Genomic DNA, 6,000 nt, shown 5'->3' with positions numbered 1-6,000 from the left:
GAGATGTGGAGATAGGGGGAATGCACCCTCTCACCTCCCAGACCTTACGGCCCCTCATCTTGCATAATCCTGACCTGGAGGAAAGAGCAGAGAGCTTGCCATGATCTTCAGCATGAGTTGCTGGCAATTGTCTCACCCTTCCAGGATTTGGCAAAGGATAAGTCGCTCCACCCTGGGCTGAGCCATTGGCCACAGAGAGCATAAATAGCATCCCCCAGAAGGCTCTTCATTCATTTCCTCTTTCAGGGAATATCTGGAGTGGTGCCAGCTTCCTTAGCCCTGAAGTCATGGCCCTAGGTCTCCTGTGGCTGGGCCTTGTCCTGCTAGGGGCCCTGCAGACCCAGGCCCAGGATTCCACCCCAAACCTGATCCCAACCCCGCCTCTGCACAGGGTCCCTCTGCAACCTGACTTCCAAAATGAGCTGGTAAGGGGCCTGGGAGGGCTAGGTGCAGGGAGGCCCTGGGAAGAGTGTAAACAGAGGGGAGGAGAGGCAGGAAGGGCTCAGGCTTTAGCTCCACCTGCTCTCGGGTGCCCTGATGGAAGGCACACCCCATGCTCCCATCCCCACCCAACCTTGCTGACAAGAGGGTCAGCTGAGCAGACTCCCCTGGTCTACACTCTCTTCCATAATCCCTGCAGTCCTTGCAAGGTGGGAACATCTTCAGGCCCTCTACATGATGAGGAAACTGAGGCTCAGGGAAGCCAGCTGGCCACTTGCCAAGTGTCACCCTGTCCCTGACACACTCAGGGCTCCCGCCTGGCCTGATGGTCTCCAGCTCCTGCCAGGCTCATCAGCCCAGCCTGTGTGGCCAGCTGGGTCCCAGCAGCCTAGTTAGAGGGGCTTCTGGTTGAGGCCCAGGCTGCCTAGAGGTGCCTGCAGGGATGGAGCAGGAGGGCCCCCTGGGGCTGCTCCTGGCTCTGCCTATCATCAGCCCCTATTGTAGTTCCAGGGGAAATGGTACGTCTTGGGACTGGCAGGGAAGGAAATTCATAAAGAAAAACACAGCCAATTGAAGATGTACACCATCACCTATGAGCTGAATGAAGACAACGGCTACAATGTCACCTTTGTCCTGCCCTGGTGAGATCCATCACCTCCTAGGGGAACATGGGGGGCCCAGAGGGCTGCCATGGGGGTCTAAGAGGCAGACTGATGTCATAGCCGAGGGCTGACCATAGCTGAAAGATGATAATTCATCCTACCGCTGGGTACTGGATCCCTATATTTATTCCTTCTTTCATTTACTAAATCAACATTTCTTGGTCATTTCAGCACAGACACAAAACAGTACTGGGGTTGGACAAAAGCGGTTATCAGTGACAAGACAAAGAGAGCTTGGAGTGTCCTAGAATGGGAGGAGGGTCGGTGGATCCAGCCTGGAATCCCACCTTGAGCTTTGTCCAGGGCTTCCAGGGAGGTGGTCTGTGGGCTGGGTCTTGAGAAACCAACTTGCGTCAGGAGACCTGGGACCTTTATGGCAGGGCTGCTGGACTGAGTCAGAGAGAGCCACTTCTTCAAGAAATAGCAAGCCATCTCATGGCCGCCCGGAGCAGGAGCTGATGAGCAGTCTGGAGGGTGGGGGGGTGGCCACCCTGGCAGCAGCCTCAGGTACTGGTGAAGAGCAGGTGGGCTGTAGCAGAGAGAGGAATGATGGTGTGCAGCCCAGGAGGCTGATCAGTCATAGGTGGGAGATGACCAGAGCAGGGGCAGATTACAACCTAGAGAGGAGAGCCAAGGATTCCGCAGCGCCCCTGGGCTTCTGGCTCTGGCACTTGGGGATGGGGCTAGAGCATCGGTCATGGAAGGAGCAGAAGAAGGGCAGGTGTGGGGGATCAGCTCTGGGTTCCCAGGGGACCAGATGGGATGCAGGTGAGAGGTCAGGGTTGGCCCAGCAGCTAAGGGAGTCTTTGGCATCCAGCAGACTGGAGCGTCTGTTGATTCCCCCAGGAGAGGTTATAGAAGGAAGCCATAAGATAGGCATAGGGCATAGGGGACCCCTGGATGGCTCAGTCGGGTAAGCCTCTGACTTTGTCTCAGGTTATGATCTCACAGTTTTGAGTTTGAGCCCTGTGTAGGGCTCTGTGCTGACAGTTCACAGCCTGGAGCCTGGTTTGCATTCTGTGTCTCCCTCTCTCTCTCCCCCCTCTCCCACTTCGGCTCTCTCTCTCTCTGTCTCAAAAATTAATGAACATTTAAAAATTTTAAATAAAAATAGGAGACAAATGCTGCGGGTGAAGGGGACAGTATGGAGGGAAGGCCACCAAGGGGAAACAGCCTCAAAGAAGGAAGACAGTAGATGCAGAGGGAGAGTCTGAGCAGCTCAGGTGGCTCAGGGCAGAGTAGGCAGGGACAGGCAGGGATGGGCTCAGCGGGGAAGAGACAGGCCCATCTGAGGGGTGGCGTGCGGGCCTCCTGCTGTGGCAGGGTGGGGTGTCACCCTCTTCCCCACCCATCTCTTGCTTCCACAGGATCCAGCGCTGTGACCACTAGATCACAACTTTCCTCCCAAGTTTCCAGCCAGGCCAGTTCAACCTGGGCAACATTGAGCGTGAGTCCTGAGTGGAGTGGGTCTCCGGGGGCAAGGACCTCACTGCCCCTCCACACAGACACCATCCTGTGGTACCAGGGGAGGAACCAACAGCTCCCTCTGCTGGGAGGGCTGATCCCTCACTGTCCACCATGCAGGTTACCCTGGAATCCAGAGTTACACTGTACAAGTGGTGGCCACAGACTACAACCAGGTTGCCATGATTTTCTTCAAGAAAGCTTACAAAAACCAGGAGTTCTTCATGGTCACCCTCTATGGTGGGTCTTACCCCCTGGGACCCGGCTCTTGTTCGTGCTGGGGGAGAAGAGGCCCACGACACCCAGCCCCCAAGGTCCCCTTCACTCTGAGCCCTGGGAGGCAGGAGAGGGGTCTTTCCACAGACCCCTCAGGAGGGAAGGGTCTGAGGCATCATTCACGGGTTCCACAATATTCATGGAGCTTTCACCAGCCACTCACCAGCCATCTTGGCCACAGGGAGGACCAAGGAGCTGACCCAGGAGCTGAAGGAAAACTTCATTAGCTTTGCCAAAGCCCTGGGCCTCACCGATGACCACATCATCTTCCCAATCCCCAATGGTAATCACCAGCTGGGGAGAGGAGAAGGGCTCATGGGGACTGTCCAGGCCTGATGTAGCTTCACTAGGGAACGGGGGAGAGGAGGGAGGCAGAGCCCTGCTGTGGTCACTGGAGGCCCAGAAGCCACTTCAGGTTCAGGAAGACCCTGCCACAATCAGGGTTCTGGGCCCCTAGTGCTCCTCCCTCACCTTAGCTCGGGCCTGCCCACACGAGAATTGCAGGCATGGGGCGAAGCTTCCTCAGTCTCCTTGCCTGGCCACCTCCCCCTTTGCCCTGGGGCTGGCTCACCACTGACTTAGGAGGTGCCCTTGTCTTCAGGCAGCCTGGCCTGGGCAGGTGCCTCCCAAATCCTGAGGGTCTTTCAGGACTCAGCAGGTAAACAGGCAGAAGGCTTGGTGCCCAAACAGGAGTGTGGCTGGGCCTCACCTGCCTCCTTTGGAGAACGGGTGTCACCCAGGTCTGCTTGTCCTCAGGCCTCTCCTCCAGTCCCCTGCCCCATCTTCCAACCCTCTTCTATACCATCTATGAAAGGAGCCCCGGAGCTTCTGTGGCTGGACCAGGCTGAGGCCCAGGGTAGCCCAGGGGCAGTGCAGGGGCCCTGGAGGTCACGGATCCCACACACACCCTTGCCCATGCTGACCACTCTGTCCCCCACAGATGAGTGCATATATAAGTGAGCAAGTGTGCGGTAAGTATGGCTCCAGAGGGGGCTGATGGGAGCCAGGGTGCAGCTGGGAGGGGGTTCCAGGTCTGCCTTTGTCCCACCTGCCCAGCACTGCTGCCCTCTCTATTCCCTTGACGCCCTCTCAGGTGCCCTCGGGCTCTCTCCACCCCATCCCCCTCTCGCCAATCTCTGCCCAGGGCACCGCCCAGCTGTCCCCACCAGCCTGGACCAGTGAGAGAGCCAGGGGACCCTTCTCACTGCACAGCTCACCAGCTGCTTCCCAGGCTGCCCTATTCACAGAACCCCTCCTTGTTGCTAATAAACACATGCCCCCCAGTCCCAAGTCTGTGCTCCTTGACTTCTGGGCCCTTTGAGGGGGATAAGGAGCAAAAGGCAGGCTCCTGTTAGCATCCCTCCCAGTAACTGTGGTCCCCTGGAAGGGATGAAGGCCACAGAAGCAGAGTCCAGCTCTGACTAAACACTCCTGGCTCCAACCCCAGGCCCGGCCCCAGACCAGCAGCTGCCCTCACTTGCCCCTGCCTCCCAGGACACTGAGGGGGCACATCTCACACTCATGTCCAGCCACCTGAAGCAGGTCCAATGGCAGAGGCCCAGGCCCAGAGAGCTGGAGAGGGTTGGAGGGCTGAGGTGCTGTCACCCCTACCTTATCAGGACCCCGTGGATGCTGGAAGATTGCAATAGAGGGGTGCACAGTGGGTGAGGCAGAAGGTTGCCCAGCTGGATACCATGCCAGACACAGAGTGTCACCAGAGGTGGTCCCTTTCCCTCTGCCAGCCCCCTATGGGCCCACTGCTGGGTGGCAGTGTCCATGCTGACCACACTCTGAGTGCTGCCCCTCACCCACATCCCTCCACCATGAGGACCTCTGGAGAACCTGGGGCAAGGCCAGGGGAGGCAAGGATGAAAATGAATATGCTGCCAGAAATCCAGATTCTAGAAGACTCAAGGGTTCCAGCCTTATACCCCTCATTTGGCCGGGCCTGTGTCTGGGGCCTGACCAGCCTCTGTCCACCCCTCTGTGTCTACATCACATGTTTGAACCCCCTCCCTGGTCTCTTCTCCCCTTGCAAGGTCAGAGGCTGGAGGGGGCGAGGCTCTGAAGAAACCCAGGCTTATCCACCCCACAGACTTGCATACTTACCCCTTCACCCTTGGGTTGGGGGAGTGGGGAGATAACTGGAGCTCTGAGCAGTGCTGGCCTCAGCCTCCAGGGGGCAGGACAGGGTTGACTGCTACAGCCTCAGGAGTCTGGGTCAGATCCAGGAAGAGACCAGCTTGCTGCAGCCTGGGTTGAGGGATGGATGGAGGCTCTGCCCAAGTCCAGAGACACAGAAGGGCACCCAAGGGACTGCTGGCTAGAACGCCACTAGCTGGCCGAGGGGGCGGCAGGTGCACCCAGCACGCCCGGGGCTTGGGCTCCACTTTGGGCAACAGCCAGTTTCTTTGCCTTGGCCCAAGCATACAGCTTCCTGCCACCATTCGGGGCCTCCTGGGTCTTCCAGGATCAAATTCTTAGGACGCAAATGGGCTTTGTGTTTCTTCCTGGAGTCACTGGATTTTATTGGTTTCCTATTGCTGCTATAAGTTATCACACACTGGCAGCTCAAGACAACACGCATTTGTTCTGTTACAGTTCCAGAGGTCCCAAGTCTGAAATCACTTTCACTAGCTAAAATCAAAGCCTCAGCGGGGCGGCACTTCCTCCAGAGGCTCTGGGGAGAATCTCCTTCTTTAACTTGGGGGTCTTTCTTCCTTAAAGACAGCAGTGTGGCATCTCCAAATCTCTCTCTCTCTCTCTGGTGATGTCATCACATGGCCTTCTCTCTTGTCTGCAGACAAATTTCCCTTGGACTCCCTCTTTATAGGGACACTTATGATTACATTTTGGGCCCACCTGGCTAATGCAGGGTAATCTCCCCCTCTCAAAACACGTCATGTAGGGGCACCTGGGTGGCTCAGTCGGTTAAACGCCCAACTCTTGGTTTCAGTTCAGGTCATGATCTCACAAGTACATGGGTTCGAGCCCCACACTGGGCTCTGCACTGGCAGAGTGGAGCCTCTTTGGGCTTCTCTGTCTCTGTCCCTCTCTCTCTGCCCCTCCCTGGCTCATGCTCTCTCTCAAAGTAAATAAACTTAAAAAATTAAATAAATAAATAAAAACGCTTCATGTGATCACATCTGTACAGGCC

At 56.9% G+C, this 6,000-nt stretch overlaps 1 pseudogene; it reads left to right on the top strand.

The window, feature by feature from the left end:
* The first annotated feature begins 287 nt into the window (after positions 1-287).
* Positions 288-3,803, top strand: LOC125150805 (neutrophil gelatinase-associated lipocalin-like; annotated as a pseudogene).
* Positions 3,804-6,000: the final 2,197 nt, after the last annotated feature.

Source organism: Prionailurus viverrinus, chromosome D4, assembly GCF_022837055.1.
Source record: "Prionailurus viverrinus isolate Anna chromosome D4, UM_Priviv_1.0, whole genome shotgun sequence".
Taxonomy (NCBI): domain Eukaryota; kingdom Metazoa; phylum Chordata; class Mammalia; order Carnivora; family Felidae; genus Prionailurus; species Prionailurus viverrinus.
This window is presented reverse-complemented; position numbering and strand designations above follow the sequence as displayed.